Consider the following 19,356-nt stretch of genomic DNA (forward strand, 5'->3'; position numbering starts at 1 on the left):
TTGACACAATTGTTACTTAATGCTTACTTGCCTTCTTAGGCCAGATACTATTCACAACGTATTATATGCCACCTGAAGCTTGTGCATCATCTTGGTACTATAATTACACCAAACTTGTAAACAATAAAAACTATATAAAAAACTGAAGAAAATTGTACATTTCACACGCTCTGAACAATTTGTAAAATTCCTAACAATAAAATTTGCCCTAGCATACATAACTCTTAATTGTCTCTGCATATCTGTTTCATCACAACCCGTGGAAGTCACTATGTATCCAAGGTATTTTTTAGCTGTGACAAAGTTCAGTTGCTGATCACATATAAATATACACAAGGCGTTCTAACAGGTTTCCACTGCCGGGGGAAAAACGACATACATTCTGTTTTAGTTGTGTGGAAGAGAATGTCATGTTCATCTCCATACTGTTCACATATCTTAACTAATTTCTGCAACGACTTAATCAAAGGACAGATCAATACAATGTCATCCGCATAAAACAAGTGATTCAAAATCCTTCCAGCTATGTGACATCCAACTCCTGCTAACTTAAGCCTATGGCTAAGGTTTTCAATGTAAAGTCCAAATAACTATGGGGAAATTATGCTACCTTGACGTACCCCATTAATGACATTAAAATGATTGGAGTCTGTTGAGCCCCAGCATACAAAAAACAGTTGAGTATAATACCAAAACTGCAGGATACGAACAATGAATAGAGGTGTTTTCTTATCAATCAATTTCCTAAATAGCGTCCAGTGATTGACCCTATATCAAATGCTTTTCTTGCATCTAAAAAGCAAGAGAAAACTGAAGAATTGTTTCTTTTATAAAAATCAACAATCTCTTCAAGTATGAAAATACACGTCAGTGGAATGGTTCTTTTTAAACCCAAATTGAAAGTCACTGGTCCATATGTACTTCTCAATGCGGCTCAAGATACACATCTCAAATAATTTAGAGGCTGCTGTAACTATAGCCACCGGCCTATAATTATCTACCGAAGAGAGATCCTTGGCTGTATCCTTCACTATTGGCACAATTGTGGCATCCATAAAATTATTCGGAAGCCATCCATGAATAAAGAACGCCGTGAAATACATACTGAGTAAAACAAACATAACAGGATTTGCGCAATATGAAATGTTCAGATGTAATCCCATCCCTTCCCATAGCTTTTCCCTTTTCCAAATATCAGCAGCCTGTTTCAAAGCACTAACCACTTGTGAAAAAACAAATGCAAATCCGCAAGGTGGTCACTGTTACTACAATTTGGATCTCTACATTCTAAAGTATTATGCGGAATGCGTATTTCGCGGAGTAATTCTCCTGTAAGAGTCTGATAAATCGTCAAATTTTCATACTTAGCTTTGTGCCAATTTGGCTTAGCGTTGATGCCATTACGAGAATCGTAGCAGAGTCCATAGTTAACTCAATTCCAATGAGTCTATTCAAATCTTTTATCTTGATGCTTTTTCCTAGCGACTTTCTCCACATAACCGCAACCCCGCCATATGGTTGACCAATTTGTATGCCAAGTTCATCGTTCATAGCGGATACACCATATGCCTCAAAGTCTCGGTGTACATTAGAAATTAAAATAAGTTCAGATTTCGTAAGCCAGTGTTCTTGCAGCAAAATAATGTCATTACTTCCACACATAGTTTGAATAACGTCAATGGATGATTTAAATCCTCGACAATTATATGAAATTAAATTTACAACCATACAGTACTGTAGAAAATGTCAATAATATTTTTGAACCAAAACACCATGTGGCCACAGTGACGGGTCAAGAATAGTGTCCGCAGATTCGCGTGTTGTCTCAATCACAAAGGAAGAGTACGCATAAAACTTTGTTTTCAACTGTTCACAAGACACTGCTACTTCAGAATGTTCGTTGATGTAGCGCTTTATGTCTTCACTGGAAGTCTACGGCGCCAACAGCGTATTGAGCACCAGTGGCTATGACCCGACATATACAGCAGGGAAGCCCTACACTATGTACAACTATGTAGCACAGCAGTGGCGCAGGGGCTAACCGTGTGTGTACTGTTACTCACAAAACCTTAGGCACTATACTAGAACCATAGTGTGCCTTCCAAGAGATACGGGACTTTAGTTTCAATGAAAATTGTGTTCTATACTACGGGCGCGAGATACAAAAAAACCAACATACCACTTCAACAATTTCTGGAGACAAGTACGTAGGTGTACACATCGGCAGGTTAAGTGGATTACAACACGACTAATAATTCCCTTGTCTTGCTAAGTCGGCGATTGAGTAACTACACTGATCATAGGATGTTCTGGGAAAATAATTCTCGGTAGACACAAATAGAATAATTGTTTATTCCGACCGCGGTGACTGACATATTGCCCTGTTGGCTCATGATATCGCAAACTGCGGCAAAGTTCTTTTCTGTCATGGATTACGGCCGATTTTTGAGAGATTTTCGTTGCTGCCATGAAATTGATGAATTTAATGTTGAATTGTCGTGCAGATCATTGGCTCAAAACGTTTCCCAATGAACAGGGAAAAATGTTTTCATGGGAATATTTTGTTGCAGCCTAGAGTGTAGGCCTACATATGAAACAACACTGTTATCAACAGCTTATTATCAGCTTCTTTTCTCGCCTCGATCACACCATAGACGTCAGCATAACTGACACTAAAAATGAACCAAGCACTGCAAACCAATGCTCACGTCCACACGTCATCGCTGTGGCATACATACCAGAAAACAATCTGCTGAATTTATTTATCAAAGTGTTGTGGTAGACGTACCACAAAAGAATCTGCAAACTTTATTTACTGAACCCTCTGCAGTCCAGAGCGCCCCTAAGCGCCGGACTTTGGCAGCAGTCCAGAGCACCCGTAAGCGCCACTCATTTCCATGGAGTGTGAGAAGGAATTTCCATCCGGGGTAGTTGGAAACCTTCCCGCCCAAAGCTTATGGTAATGTGATGACGTCTAGGTTATATCTGGGGCTTTGCTTTCAGGTCAATGAATATGTATGTTCCCATTGGATAATTTTGCATTACCATCCTCTGAAGGTGTTAGGGCACGCCCGCCAAGGTCATTCCCCATCAGTTAGTGTACAAACATCTACGGTGACTTTTAACCTTTTAAGTTCTCGCAATCGCGTCTGAAAACAATGGATCCAGGGCGAGCAAATGCAGAAATCATGCGAATGCTGCTGGATGACGACGATGAAGAAGAACTTTTAGGTTTTCAAGAAGAGTATACGGCCAGTGACATCGATGTTCGCGAAATTGACGAGGCGTTGCGTCACGTAAGTGAATCTGGGTCAAATCACCGTCTTGGTGTTGGTTCTCAGCCATTTGACTACTCTTCTCTGATGATCACACCACACTTCATTTGCCGACTCGCCGAGGAAACCAACCGTTACGCCAAAAAATGTCAGCAGAGGAAGGGCGTCGACTCGTACTGGTACGTACAACACTAAGCCCAAGGAAATTCGTCCGTTCATCGCGATGAATATCATCATGGGAATTCACCGCCTTCATGATGTCAGCTTGTACTGGTCCAGCGATGATAGGCTTCATGTTGCTGGTATAGCAAGAGTAAGGGTGACCCTTTTATTTGTATTGTTTCTCATCTCCAGAGGAATACTCGGGCAGGGCGGGCGGTCAAAATAAAAAAAAAACAAGTACCAAAAAAAAAGCTGTATTTGTTTCAGTTCAATGTACTGTCCATTCAGTCTCTACAATCTTTAACTTAAGGGGGAGACCCACATTCACAGACACTTTTCTTTAACCTGATTTTTCACCTTGAAAATGAATCTTTAACCCGACATGTAGTTTTGGTAGCTCTACAATTGAAGATTCTAAAAATTGTAAGAATATTTCAAAACCTGTTTGCGTGTGTTTTTTTTGCTAAAAAATGTGTGTTTTTGAGTTTTTCACTTAAAAAAGTGTAAGTACGAGAGGGTGATGGCCATTGGTAAGTCGTTTACTGCAATCGATAGCAGGGTAAGGTGTGTAAAAAAATGTGTCTTGGATTTTTGATACTCCGCTTTGTTTTTGCACAATTAGCCTTGAAAGTGAGAAGTGGTGGATTCTGAATACATTAACGGCTTTTGTCCACGTTTGTCACGATATCTTTTGTTTTTGGAACATCGGAATTCTGAGACACAGTTTTGTAGAAACAGTCACTAACTTCAATCTGTGCAAAGATAAGGCTAATCCATCAACGCGGCGCCAAGTTACACTCTCCAGAAGTTGCGATACATTGCCAAAAATGGAACAGAGTAAATTGCAGAAATGTGTATGCGACCCTTGGAGTCGCACAAAGTCAGCTAAAATTCCGGTTTGCTCATATTTTCGGTGGAAATTTCCAGCCCATAATGAAGTACAGAACTTTTTACACGATTGTCTGAATTTGTGGTGTGAATGAAATGATACATGACGTGAAAATTTGAAGAAAATGAACACTGAAACGGCCAGTTCGCGGCGTAAGCGTTAGGCTTTATTTACACAACTGTCATTCCGAGCTAAATCTGGGGATAATCATCTTCCTAATTACAAACTAGCGTATTAACTGTGCACTTTAGTGTACCTGTTAAAATTTGAACTATCCGTATTTGATTAGCAAGCGAAGAAATGGCTGGCTGCGTATATACTTCGTAAAAATTATGTGATTTTGCATGCGAAGTCCGATGACGTTGTGTTTTCCTCTCTTTTGGTTGTGCAATCGTCAACGCGTTTTCAGCTTCCTGCCCGGAGAGAGACACGTAACAATGAATTTACAATGTGGCACATACTGACAAAGACGAAGTTCATTCAGACGCCGTGTTGCGTACGTTAGCTTTTACGTTCTGTACTGCATCTTGAAGTACGACCACAGTCCGCCTTGAACATGGCATGGAGCTAAAAACGGACAGCTACATGAACGCGGTTTCCAACCTCAGAAGCACCAGTGCGGGCTAACTTTGTGTTGTGTCAGGTTAGAACCCATCGTTAGGCTAAACTAAATATAACACCTGACAATGTATGTATCTAAAACGATTTCCTAAAAGTAATATAAAAAGTTGGCAAAAAACTGAAATAAATCGATTCTGACATGAAACTTGAACAATTCTAAAAGCGACTTGTTTTGGCTTCGCGAGTACCATGGAGGCGATTACCTAAAACAGATGTGAATCTGTGAGCACGCTGATATTACACTGCATGTGTCATTCTAAAATCGCGATGGTCGAATTTTGTACAAGTAATGAAATGCGTGAACTTCAGTCAAACAGTTAAATATCGCGTTGGCTGATATGTGGAAACGAGCATTCGTCGTTCTCCGGTGGCGACTGTCCGTTGAACTACTAACAACGATAGACAAACAAGCAGCACGCAGTTTTTCAGTGTGATTGAGTTTATCCACAGGAAAAAGTAGTTGCTGATTCGAAAAAAGCACGATCATGGTTGTTTAATTTTTTTCAAGTTCATGGAAATTATTCTATCATTTTCAATTTTGGTTTCTTTAAATTTACCGCATAAGTTTATAATTACCTAATAACAATTCAATCGCAATGATTTTAAAGCTATACTGACATGAATTTGTGCTATGAAATATCGCATACTTTTCAAGAGATTGATTTCGACCCTGGACTTCGACTCACTTCATGAGCAGTCCGCCAATAAAAGTTCAGTTGATCAAGACAAATTATTATGCTCTATGATTAGCTCCGGTACAGATTGAAAAATAAATGCTAGATCAACATTGTTCTTACATTGTAAATCACGGCATCATTCTAATGTAATATAGCAAAACTTTATGTGCATTACCCGCATCACGTTCCCTCTGTGTCCGCATAGAATTTACAAAACAATAAGCTCACTTTTCCAAACCGGGCAGAGCAGACACCCGAGCTATGTAAGCGATCTGAAATCACCAAAGTGCGCCTGCAAACTGCGCCGGCGCATTTCAAACTGCGCCCCCATTTTGCGCCGGTATATTGCGCCGCCCAAACTGCGCCCTTACTCTGCGCCATTGCGAAGTTTCAATGTCAAGCACGGTATTAATAGTCTATTTTGGTTTAGTCAGGCGATTTCAAAGAAATATTCATGTTTTTCGTGGGGAATATGGTGAATTTGTCACTAAAATGTGGAGGATGGGAGTAATTTTTCCGACACGTATGTGAAGTATGTAATAACATCACCCGAAAGGGAAGGTAACTCGGCCAGTCGAGTGTCATTTGCATCGTAAATCGACCTTTGAATCTGTTTGTAGTTTCTACCCGAACCTTGTCGGTAAATACTTTCACAGTTAAAAAAGACGCTAAATTTTACTCTCAAACTATTTCCATGGCCAAATATCTCTGCCATTATACGTTTCGTAGGGTAACTCTATACTCAATATATGGCGAGAGTGTCCTAGCTGTCTCACTGTCTGAATAGGCGGTGCAGCCGTAAACCGGACACTCCATACTCATTCCCTTGTTTGATCGGAACCTCTTGGACCGTAATTCTTGCTCTAATTCTGCGACCTTGAATCGTCCAATAATTGCTACTTCCAACTCATGACGACCCCAAATGATAAGGAATGCGACTGATTCTGACACTCTCAGTTCATAGAAGAGTCAAAGTGCGATCACGTTTGCGACTGAACTTGAGACTCCCATTTCGCTTTGTGATGTACGTTTGCGAGTGAATTTGAGACCGGGTCTGAGACTCTCATTTAACTTGCAAACAGCAAATGCGACCGTCCTTACGACTGACTTTCTGACGTAAGGTATGTAAGGGTACCGGAAATCGACAAGTGCGAGGCTAAAGTTAGGAGAGCGAATGTGAGGGCTTGAAGTGTACGTGCTCACTTTGAAAGTGCGGGCGATAGTGAGAATGTGAAGTGAACTCGGTCTGTACATAGTTAGTGCTTGTCAGCATTTATTTCATCACTTTGGTCGAATGAAAACTTACGATCAAAGTCACTGCTAAAACAGCGATACGATCTCCATGGAAGTACAGTGCTGTGTATCATGAGCGAACCGCTGAGAGAATTCATCATTGAAGTCCCCGATGGAAATTATTGCAACACACTTATTTCCAAACACCAAGAAGTTGATATATTCGTTTAAATAAAAATATGAATGAGACATTCATCTTTACATAACGGAGAATAGAATATTATATCTGACTACGAAGAACTTTATTTACCAGGTTTTAAAAATCAACGAGAGACTGATCGGGATGGGACGTACGATTCACAGACTGATTCAAGTGCTGGTCGAAGTGAAAGGGGACGCCATGAACACTCAATCCCGATGGGTATTTATATAGTTATGTCAAAAACGGGAGTCACGACCGTGATTAGGTTATTCAGAGTCAATTAACCTTGAAACGGACCAAACGATAGCACACAATTACGTCTACCGTCCTGTGACACTATGGCGGGTTTTCGAGTCCCTGTCGCGGTTTGGAAAACGACCTGCTGACAGCTGATGACAAAACGCGCTCATACTTTTGATCATAGACCCTGGAGCGATGTTTTGATGGATTTCTAGCTTCCTTACCCTATAAACAACTTGAAACTAAAATTAAAGACGAAAAAAGATCCGTGAACGGACGAGAGATTTCCTGTAGAAACTTCAGATATTTACTGAGGCGGATCATCTATTTTTTTTACATGCATGGGCGAATCATGGAAGTGAAATTTACTTCAATGGACGGATCAATCGGAGCACCGAGAATATGGCATTTCCCGTTTGATTTCCAAAACATCATCGTGGAGTTTCTAACAGAAAGGAAAAAAATTGAAACGACAACTGATATCGTGTCATTTAAATACGGGCTTTTAATTGTTCATTCATTTTAGTTATTATCGTCGTGCCGTTTTAGAAGATTTTTGAGGACCTAAACGACATCATGTGTTGGTCCATTGCCATGGAATCCTATGCTAACGGAAGGCGGTGACTTTTTTCAAAGTTGAATAAAATTTCCTTTTTGGTTGTGTTAGTCAATTAATCGAAATATTTTTGTTCCCAATTGATCATAAACCCTCGATTCTCCCGTCTATGATTCGATATTCACTGACTCATTCTTTCTCTTCTTTGTCGATCGATGAAGTAATTTAATCTTCAATACTCTGTCCTAATTTGACAGATGTAACATCTTCACCTATATTGTCATTAGTTTCTAACCGACGTACAAAAAATTGGCCCGTTTGCCAAAGCACATGGGTCTATGATTGCATGAACGGCCGTACGCTATGCATTTGGAAGATATTCATGTTGCAGTCTGCCCGAAAACAAAACAAAACCCGAGGATGTTTAGGCGATAACAAAGGCGATAACTCATTGAATAAAACAAAACTAAACTTTTCGGACATCATATTTTTATCTTGGCGTCGGTTCGATGTGCGACCATCCACTGATCGCCAATATTCTCCATAAAGCTAGTCATAACAATTCTGCGACAAATCCGTGGTGTTTCTCCCCGTGAACGTCCTTGAACCCGTAGCCGCGACCATTGTTTTTTTATGTGTTCCGTGCTTGATGATGGTAGAATTAATGTATCAAAATTTGAAGACACATGTGACCGAATCCTGTGATTGTTAGGCAATTGATGGTGTGTAGGGGCGAGACGGAAGGCAACAATCCAAGGACCAAGCTAGGGAGCATCATGCATTGCATGCTTTCTAACAATGAGCCGCGTGTTTCCATATCTATATACCATACGAAATCCGGCTTTGAGCAATGTTCCTGTCCTGTTTCGGAGGATAACTTTCGAGCTGCGTAACCGATGTTGAGGTTCAGATATCCGAATATCTTTCGTGTTCGAAAGGCTTATTGATTTACAGTGAATACAACTTTTGTATAATTAGTTTACGTGTACATAACCCAGCACACGGGGCAAAGCCAAATACTTACCAATACCAGGTAGGAAAATTTCAGCGAGTCGCTCTCATCAGAGGTCGAGGAAAAAAATATGTCGGTATCGTTGCTCCGCCATGTTTATTGTTGTTTGTGCGACTAGTTTGAAAGTCATAGACTTTCTTAACGGTGACATTCATATTGCCATTCAATATTTTACACACGAAGTCACCTGTCACCTCCATTCGGAAGCAAAAACGTTTACACAGAATGTTTTATAGTGAAAACTAGCTCCAGGCCGTGACATGTCTCTAGTTACGAAGAAACTTCGTAAATCAAAATCGACATCAACATGGAGCGGTGATCGTGAAACGTTAAATAAATGTCGGCAAAATAAAACATCAAATGGCTAAACTTTTGGGAGAGAGAGACAGAGAGACAGAGAGAGAGAGAGGGAGGGGTTTATGCAGTCCCGAACTGATCATGGTCTTTAGGATGGATAAATGCAGGGTCGGTTTACACATTTGCGCTGCAGAGATATCGAAAATGTACAGATACTTTCCCGAATTTGACTTATTTTATAACATGAGTAGAACAAAACAAAAATATTGACGTTACTCTTCGGATGTTTGACTTGCAAGTTTGCTAAAGTTAGATTACATGTATACTTACAGGGTCGCCGTAGTCTTCTGTTCAAAAATATATGTTCTTCAACACCACGTTTCTTATGATCGGTGATGTCACATTTTATTATTTTTATAAATATAAGTTAATGCACCGATTTCAAACTGTAATTATTTTTTCTTGTCGCATTGAGAGAGTTTTTAGTAGTTCTGTAGACAAAACGATCGGAAACAGCAGAGTATCTTGGCAATGGCACGACATCTAAGCTATCGTTTAGCTGCAATAATTGTTACAGTTGCAGCCAGAGCCCCGGGTAAGCCGAATTCGGAACGTAATAACGCCAGTTGCAGCGGCGTCGTGGATTGACTGTACCTTTTTCATTTCTGTTGAAGTACACCCACCTATTATTGCTACATGCATTGTGGGCTTCATGAAACGTTGTTTCTCTGTACATGTATACTGGTCTTGCCGTTATATTCAGTGTCGTATAATCTGTTGTTTGCATGTCAACACATTGGCCTGTTTACAACCTCCTGTGCACACTAATCGTGACCGTAATTTACACAGACATAAACACTCGATCCCGTCCGTGAATGTCAAAGGTGAACGGGATACTTGATCCCGGGTATCAAGTCCTGGCCTTTAATGGAGATGCAAAATTCACAAATTTTGACTGCTGCTAAAGACATATCCTTTCACGATACCGCCAAGTGAGTGTAATCCGTCCCATACAAACATAACATGGTCTCGTACCTCCGAGACTCCATTCTGAAAACTTGTCAAAAATCTTACTGGCGAAAGATATATTTTCACACCTTATTGAAAGAAAATTTCTTTACTGCAAGCTCCTGTTTGAGAAGTAACTTATGGTACTGTCCGCTAACTACCTCCATGTGTCCACGTACGTATGTGCGTAGTCCCAAAACAACTACTATTATATTAAGCTTGTTGCAAATTCACGTCATTTTTCGAGCTGCATTTTTTAGGGCACGGATATTAATATCTACAGTCTACACTGCTAAAGCGTCCTGCTACGCAAGTGCGACTACTCGATGTTGTGACAATCGGAGGAGGTGTTTTGGCGCAGAGTAAGGGCGCAGTTTGGGCGGCGCAATATACCGGCGCAAAATGGGGGCGCAGTTTGAAATGCGCCGGCGCAGATTGCCAGCGCACTTTGGTGATTTCAGACACGCTTACATACCTGAGACACCCGCGCGATTTTCTCGTTATAAAATTTCAAACTATCGGCATATTTCTATTAAATTTCTACTGAGAGGAATGTTGCTCGCCCAACTGTCGAAACAAAATGACGTCGCAACCATTTTCACAAAAAAAAGATGGAAAACTTGTGGTGACGTACAGGAACATCTTCATTGCATGCTTTATGTGTAAACCGTAACGTAAGCGGGAACAGTTTTGGTTGCCGGACTTCACTGATCATTTACAGACGTTAAAAAATCATCTGACATTTTTATCATCAGTCGCAATTAGTTCGGAGTGGCATCAATTTGAATGTCAGACTTCATTTGGTGCAGACAAACATGTAAACTTATCAGAAACAGACGTAATTTTTGGATTTTCGGAGTAGCCTAGTTTGATTAGGGCGGGGTCAGTTTTGAATGTCAGACTATTCTTGACCGCGGAGTGACGTCACTTTCACCTCACGCACGCGAGTGAGGTGAATTGGGATTTGACTATACAGGAGAGTGAACAAAACCGCTGGTCAGACAGCTTTAATATTTGGTTTATACATGTCCCTAGGATGACCTTAGTGAGATAATTTCATACAGTCAGGAAATACTTAATTTTGTATCCATGTCTATAGTAGCTTCAGGGACTTTGGCCCTATGTTTAAATACGTGTCATAGGAAAACGAGTTAAAAATAACGTAAACTAAATAAGCAGCCTCTCAGTTGTTGGCAAGATGTATCACAAGCTTTTGTTCGAAGCTCAGTTTACTAAATTTAGTGTTGAATGAGTAAGCTTAGCGTTCTGCCTTACAGTGAGCGCATGCGACCAGTTCAAGTTTACACCTTTTCAACGCATCGGAAACTGGAGTTTTAAGCCTGACTGTAACTCTGACAATTTTAACTGTTCTCTCATTCCCGGCCATACGCTTGATATTTCGCTTTTGTAGGCCATGCTTTTGTAATCGACGGCCCGCTACCTTCAGCATGTTTAGTAGCCACGACATACTAATACTTCCTGCCGGCAGCTGGGAAGAAGACTGACGCATGCGCACTCCTCCGGATGGAATTAACGTAATCTGCTTACGCTCTTGAGATAGCCTTAACTAATCTGGAAACTGTTAAGACATAAGAAAAACACGGCACGCGAACTGACCTACAATGCTCATTTTTAATAAAATTTAACTCATTTCCGAGTATGTTATGGTTTCAAACTTATCGTCCACTCAAAGGCCATATTAGACAGATTCAAAATATACCATAAAACAAAAAATGACCAAAATCACTCAAGGAAGGTGGGTCTGCCCCTTAAAGTACAAAGAACGCGTATTTGTTTCAGTTGCTCTCTGTCCTCACAATTTGATGATGGTGGTGCTGTTTCTAGGATGATCGCCTCAGAGGCGGAGCAAATAAAAAGTGTTGTTTTATTTTCATGTCGGAGCTGAAATTTACGGTCGGTCGGGAGATGAGAAACACAAAAATAAAAAATGTCGTCCTAATGCCGAAAAACCGGTATAAAAAGCTATGCCAGTACTTCCATGTAAGCAACAACAAAGTTGATCCACCAGCTGACGACCCTAGGCCTACTTGCGATCAAATGCACCAGATCCGCCCTCTCCTCGATGTTGTCAAGTTGTCTTTCCTGGCGAATTACATACCATTCCGGGAGCTTTCCATCAATGAAGGAATGGTGAAGTTTAAGGGGCATAGTTATATGCTTCAGTATTTACCGCCCATAACATGGGGGTTCAAGTTGTGGATGATTGCCTGCCCCGTACCGGCTACTGTCTCAATTTGGAGCCCTACACTGGCAAAAAAGGTGGCCAAATTGCTCAGAAGGGTCTTGGCATGGTACGCTGTCGTGTGGCAGTTATCACAGATGTACCACAATATGGGCCATATTTTGTATTAGGATAATTTTTTTAATTCTGTTAGATTGGCCCTGGATCTTTTGAAATCAGGTACGCTCTGTTGCAGCACTGTCCGCCCGAATCACGTTGGTTTTCCCGGTGACCTGCGCAACTTGACAGTGGAAGACAACAAATCAGCAACTCACCAGTTTGGGAAGCTAGCAGCAACTTTGTGGCAGGACAAACGTCAAGTGACAACACTTTCAACATCCTCTCAGCCAGTCACTGAAACCACAAGACGGCGAGCTGGCGAAGTCTCCTGCCTGCAGAGTGTCATCCAGTACAACAATTACATGGGCGGAGTAGATCTATGGACCGATCAGCTGGCCACATATACTACCCACTTGGCGGAAAGCACTACAAGTACTGGAAGTACTTGTTTTGGTCAATTCTGAACAGAGCCATTTGCAATGCATGGATTTTGTACAGAATTGCCAACTTGCCAGCCCCAAAATGAAGATACCGTCCAGGTATGTAAGGGTCCCAAATTCGACAAAGTGAGCGTCGAACTGAGCGTGGCAAAAGACAAAGTGAGCGTCAAACTGAGCGTGGAAAATGACAAAGTGAGCGTCGAACTGAGCGTTGGAAACTGACAAAGTGAGTGTCAAACAGCGTTTGATACAAAGTAAGCGTCAAACTGGGCGAAAAAAAGAAGAACTGAGTGCTAAAATGTAGCGAATATGCGAAATATAGCTCGCATGGGTGCTCAGTTAGCGCGTACTGGATAGTACACGATTTGCCAGTTGGCTAATAAAAACGTGTTTACAATGATGCGCGCAATATTGGTGTCATAATTACAGTTAATTACGTACAGTTTACTCTTCGTAGTCAAAAAGAATAAGAGATAGGAGTCAAGGTCCTGCAGTCGACGGACCTCGATGGAGCAATGTCAATCACTATAGTGTGCATGTATGTGAGTTGACAAATGGCAGGCAGAGCGAGGTCAAATATACGTCATTCTCTATGGGTTGACCGAGACTGAAAAGTTTTGAGCCGATCATAAGCTTACGCCTGAAGCCGAAAAAATTACTGTAACTTTCACTTTTTCGGGTGAAAGATGTTCTTTCACATTGCTTTAATTCTGAAACAGTTGTCATGATAAGCGTTGTGGCTATCGACACGATGATTGTGTCGTTAAGCAAGAATAAATAGCATCTTAGCGACACGATCATGATAATTTGCGATCAAATGCAAATTGTACACTTATGTCACCATTTTGCGTTATCAAGTGGTCTCAAATGTTCGGCTTTCGAGTTGAAATAAAGTTTCCTCGTGTGACAAAAAGTGTGTTCTCCATATATTAGCCTTAGGCCCACGTGTTCAATTGACCACAGTCCAGAGGGACTGTGAATTGACAATTGAATTGCTGGCATCGCTTGTTAAAAAATCCACTGCCGTTTTATAATAAACCACCAATGAAATCTTGTTCGCGATCTTAATATTTCACGTTTTCGAGGCTCAAACTGCCAAAAAATTGAATTAGAGAGCATAACAAACAAAATCGCAGCTTGAAAGAGACAACAATACTTCTTTTATTTATGTTGCTTATTTTCTATTTCGGTGGCATCGACAACCTGGTGGCACACCGTGAACGCAGAGTGATCAAGTCTGAAAGATGGCAGTGAAGTCGCAGGAGATGCACGTTCGAATCCCGGTCGGAGCCTCGTGTATTTTTCCCCTCTTTTTTTTCCTGTCAGTTACTTTGTAATTTTTCCCTTCTCGCTCTTTTACTCTCCTTTCTAATTTTTTCTATTTTCTCGCTAAATTCATTGCATTTGACAATCTCCGCCTACCCACTGCCAGTAATTTGAGTCAAATTAACAAACCCCACAAGCAAAGCGCCACAGTACGTACACAGCCGATGTATGGAACTCACCATCACTCGTTTGCGACATTTCCAGGATAAAAGATGGCCGTCAAGTTTGAAACGTCGCGCGTACTTTTTTTTTGCATTTTAGCTTATTTATATGTAATTTAGGGGGTTGCATGCTGTAAGGATAGAGTCGCCATTTCGTCGCGAACATAGTCACCCAAACATGCAAACCTTCCTAACTCCATGACCAGACCGAGTATGCCCATATTTGTTTTAAGAAACATATTTTCTCTATATTCAATATTCAAATTTTCTTATTGAGATGATAATTAAAGTCTTGAGATGTTAAAAACTATAAAAAGGACGTTTCAGGAAAAGCAAAATGATCGTGCAAATAAGTAAGAAAAACCGCTTATTTGCACGATTATCGTGTCTATAAGAAGCATTTTCCGCCTATTTGCACGATGATCGTGCAAATTAGCGGAAAATACTTCTTATAGACACGATCATCGTGTGGATTATCCGTTTGTTTTTCTTATCTACACGATGATCGTGTCGGTATGTGTTGTTCTTTATCAAAACGATGATCGTGTCTTTAAGAAGCATGTACCGCTTATTTGCACGATGATCGTGTAAATAAGCGTAAAATGCGTCTTATAGACACGATCATCGTGCAAATAAGTAAGAAAACTGTGTATTTGCACGATCATCGTGCAAATAAGCGGAAAATGCGTCTTATTGACACGACCATCGTGTGGATAGGTAAGAAAAACCACGTTATCCACACGATCATCGTGTCGGTAAGCATTTTTTGGGGTCTATCCACATGATCATCGTGTCGGTAAGCATTTTTTTTTTGTCTATTCACACGATGATCGTGTCGATAGGCGCCACCCATGATAAGACATTGTTTGGCAATGGTGATGTCAAAAGGATAGAAAATCACGGTCATCACATGCACAGAATCCCACGTCCAAAAAACGATCATCGCATAGAGTGTCACGTTCAGCAAACGATTTCCAGACAATGTGTTTATTCAGGCAAAGTCTAAATTGACCCTTCAACATCAAGAGTCTTTGGATAACAAGTCTGATTTATGTAGAATCAAAATTGAACGTACGCGAACTGTATGTCAGTCAAGTTTAGCCACGTTGACAGGACTTCAAACAAATCAAGTTCATGGAATTTTCAGTGCTGCAGCGGGCTCAACCCTCTGAGCATAGGTAACCTAGAAGTCTGGTTGTTGTTGTTGTTGTTTGTATTGTTGTTTATGTTTATTAGTCGTGTTGTTGTTGTTGACCAATAAAATTCAACGAACATAACTGTTGTGTTGTTGTTAATGTTTCAAGCGTAACGTAGATGTCATAAGAAACGCTACAAGGACACTTGGCCCGATATAACTGCCGGCCATCTGCTAACGCGTACACTCTCTTCATACACTTAAACAGTGTATAATTCTAATAAATGACAGGAAAATTCATGAAAATTGGTAAAATGTCCCTCAAAAATTTTGTTGGGAAAAATCGCCGTCATGGATATACAAAAAATGGTACCGGTGAGCGGCGTCGCTTGACAAAAACGTCGGCATTTTATGGCGATCAGCGCAGAAATGATCTGAGAAATTTTACTGTGCAGCTACAATAGTCCACAGACACATTCATTCAAAATCATCAAAATGCAGAGTGATTTTTATCTAGAGAAGCGTGGTCCGTAGCGACACATATCCCGGGCCCCGTCGCGACTATGGTAATATCGATGCGTGCAGAGCCGTAAACTACGTCGATATGTCGGTTAATTTATATTTTCTTTGATTATTTCATAGTGATCGCGCCAACTAGATTTGCAATATCTCTATCACTCTGTAAAAAACTACAATGCTATCAACACAAGACATAACATTGGTGTCGTGTGATAAACACATAAATATTTCTAGTTTATTCCTTGCTTACATTCATCGTTCTGTTTGCTCAAAGTTCAAAGAATACCTACCATACTGTAATCTTGAATGCAGAGCTTCGGACTTCAAAACAATTATTCCAGCAGTGTATTTTATTGACACGAACTTTATAGCAGAATGCTTTCTTTTATATTGAACGTGTTTATGAAGTGATGATAAACTTGATCGTAAACTTGCTCCAAGTCTGTAGGCGTACAAATATCAAAATGGCATAAATTTAAGGAATAAACTTCGCCTGCCCGGTTGTTCGCATGTCGGGTTGGTGATAGGCTGTTACGTAGTTGTGGGGTGAACGATGTGGCTAAAACGTCGCAACCCATCGTAGTAGTTAGCCAATTCTAACTTGTAATTTCAGTGCCTTCTTTATTGAGTACAAGGGACATTCATGTTGCTATCAAATATAGATAAAAATAGACACGACAAATTGTCCGACAAATTGTCCCCAGACGCGATGTCGATATTTGCTATCATGGAATGGCTCTACCGATGTATGACCAGAGTTTTACGTCCCGATCTCGCACAAATTGAACAAAATTTGGATGTCGTAATTAACTTGAACTTTACATCTGATAAATTGTCAACTATTTTTTTGACATCGATTACACCTAAGACATGTTAGGGGGTGTTTGTGAAATGCACCTTTTGTTCGGTATTTAGTTTGCAATATTTTACAGACGGAAGAGTACTGAACATCTGAACATACGCAACAGTGACAACGTACTAGTTTATTTGACCAAGACGTAGATGTACACGCTCTCTCTCTCTCTCTCTCTCTCCTCTCAAAAAAATACTGCAAACTGTAGCCGTTCATGCCATTTACCGCTGTGCCTGCGGTATTTCCGCGATCGTTAGGAGTAGAAGAGGTGGGAAATTCACTTCCAGTCTGTGGTAAATGACTTTTCATGAATATTCAGTCTCTGAGCAGCGGTAATCCTGGCGGTAAGCGAGGCAGAGGTATAAAAATGATAATTGTCATGGCCTTGAAGCGAAATCTGTTCGGAAAGATTATCTACCTGAAACAGGGCAACAGTAACAGGGAATGTCAACTCATACCAAATCATCAGGCGGGATTGACGACTCATTGGGTAACGCCATAGTGAATGTAAACATCGACCTGGCGGGACGCGATCTCCGATCTCACTGCTGATGGCAAAATTTATTACACCACATCCTATCGTTGGAGGCGCCATCATGTTCACTTTGACGCTCACTTTGACGCTCAGTTTGACATTTTCCACAAAGTGCTCGATCGCTCAGTTTGACGCTCAGTTTGACGCTCAGTTTGCCATTTTCCACAAAGTGCTCGATCGAGCACTTTGACGCTCACTTTGTCAATTTTTGGGGTCTTACATACCTCTACCGTCAGCTTGATTTCCACGTTGATCTGGCTGCACAGCTGATCAGTGGACTTAGTGGCAGAAAAAGACCAGGGCCAACACCTGCTCCAGTACTGGTACCATCACCTCTGAGTGCTGAAAACTTCCCAGGCCATGAGTACGTGTGTCAAGTTAGACCACGGTCCCTCCACAAAACGGTTGGGAAACGCAATGTATTTCTATTGACCTGATGCGCGTTGCGATTCCGTTACACTGTTTACTCGCGTAAAGAGATTATCGCGACTTGGTCAAATGTAATGCTCATTTATTGGACACAGACACGATCACTGAATCCAACACGTTCTTTTATTTCCGACTCCATAGAAACTAAGGCAGAGCATTGGTTTGTTACAAATACAGTAGTTTATGACATAAGACTAAAAGAAAAACCTGAAGGAAAAATAGAAAGAAACTCTGTATAAATATCACTTCAATATAGCATGCTGTGAAACACTAGCATAACAGTGATATCAGTCTCATAGAGGAAATTTACAATACAAGTCAAACACCAGGTAGATGCACTGTACGGACAAGCAAAGGACTGTGCGCCCTCAGTGGCGAGTCACGGTATATATATGGAAATGTATAGCATAACCTCTATATGCATACAGACGAATAAACTTCACTGCTAAATACTTGTAAAAATGTGATACAAAAATACATTTCACAAACGCTCACCCTGACTGTGACAGGTAAGGCTTTGAGTGACAGCAACTCTAATCTGAATCAATCGACCGTCTTACCTAAGATATCGATCTGCATATCGATTAAACTCTGATGGCATCTGACAATGAAAGATGGCTCAGATAAAAAAGTAAATGCGGAGCTAACTCAAACTCCAACTAAAACAAAAATGGCGGAACGTCATATAGCAAATACGCATGCGCACGTGTTTAATTTACTCACGTCACACTAACATTTGCATTAATGATGACACCATTTTTACCTGACATGCAATGCACTAAAGGACAATGCGCATGCGTTACATAGGCTGTGTTTCGTATCTAAACTTGCAGGTTGCGTTTGACTAACCTACTACACTTTCAGTCAGTACCAATGTAATGATTACGACCATGATTTCATTTCTGTTGATGACAAGTCATCGATTTTGACACCATTTCAGAGGAACAGAGTGAAGAGGTCAACAAAGTTCTGATGGTATAACTTGAGGTTTAAAACGAAGTTCGCATGCCCTGTCTGCGAAAATGAGTGCATAAGTGCTTGGAGCCAGCGGTTTTTGAGGAAAGAGGACATCGAAACAAAAATGACCTTTCTTAAATGTAAATTTTCCTATTCGTATATAGCGGCATTGTTTTACAACTACGGGGAGACCTGGCCTGTGTGACACATCAAGCACATGGCCCGATAGGGCTTCATGACACGCCAGAAAAATTGCAATGGGGTTTGAATCAAAACAATGTTATTCACGTAAAATTCCCGCCAATGTATACGTTTAATCACAAAAATTGCGTCGTCAGTTTATTTTAAATGGTGGTACAAGTACCAAAATCAAGAAAATCTACGTTAAATACCATTTAGTACGCAAGGCACAGCAATCAAAAAAGATTTCAAGAATCAAACATCGACTCCACGAGGGTCCCACAAAAACAAAATGGCGTTCAGCCTAATTTGGGTTATCTGCTTTTCTATCCTTCCTTTATACTTTG

General features: G+C 40.7%; 1 protein-coding gene across 3 annotated transcripts in view; it reads left to right on the plus strand.

Annotated features, from left to right (window-relative positions):
- Window positions 1–19,356, plus strand: part of LOC139144565 (kinesin-like protein KIF28P) — a 503,294-nt gene that overhangs the window by 180,921 nt on the left and 303,017 nt on the right. The gene's annotated exons all lie outside the window — the stretch shown is intronic.

This window comes from Ptychodera flava, chromosome 11, assembly GCF_041260155.1.
Source record: "Ptychodera flava strain L36383 chromosome 11, AS_Pfla_20210202, whole genome shotgun sequence".
Taxonomy (NCBI): domain Eukaryota; kingdom Metazoa; phylum Hemichordata; class Enteropneusta; family Ptychoderidae; genus Ptychodera; species Ptychodera flava.